This window comes from Galeopterus variegatus, unplaced genomic scaffold (assembly GCF_000696425.1).
Source record: "Galeopterus variegatus unplaced genomic scaffold, G_variegatus-3.0.2 Scaffold15472, whole genome shotgun sequence".
NCBI classification, from domain to species: domain Eukaryota; kingdom Metazoa; phylum Chordata; class Mammalia; order Dermoptera; family Cynocephalidae; genus Galeopterus; species Galeopterus variegatus.
In genome coordinates this window covers 9,527-9,990 of record NW_007741583.1, presented here as the reverse complement: position 1 = coordinate 9,990, position 464 = coordinate 9,527, and positions in this window count along the sequence as shown.

The following is a 464-nucleotide window of genomic DNA, read 5'->3' as shown; positions in this document are numbered from 1 at the left end:
ATACTGCACATCATGGTCTCAACCCCAACAAAACCCTACCCCCAACACTCATAACAAAACACTATCTGGACCATTATTATGTCAATAGTGCCATAGTCAAGAAACCTGCTATAGAGAGACATTTCAGAGTCCTTTGCACAAAGCCACAGTAATTTCTCTCCTTTCTGCTTCAGAAATAGCACGTGTCCTTGTCCCTCCATGAATATTCATGTGGGAATCTTACTGCCACCCTCAGCATCAATGTGACTGTCAGGAGAATCTCCATGAGGTCTTGCTAGGTTGCATTGAGGGGATTAGTGTGACAGAGAAAGAATAGAACGGAGAGAGAAGAAGCCTCATCCCAACCTGTTCACACTGTTCTCTCTCTCACAGTAATAGCTGCTCTGAGATACCTGGTTCCACAGATCAAATCATTCCCCTTTCCTAGATTTCTGAGATTTCCCCTTAATAACAAAAAAAAACAT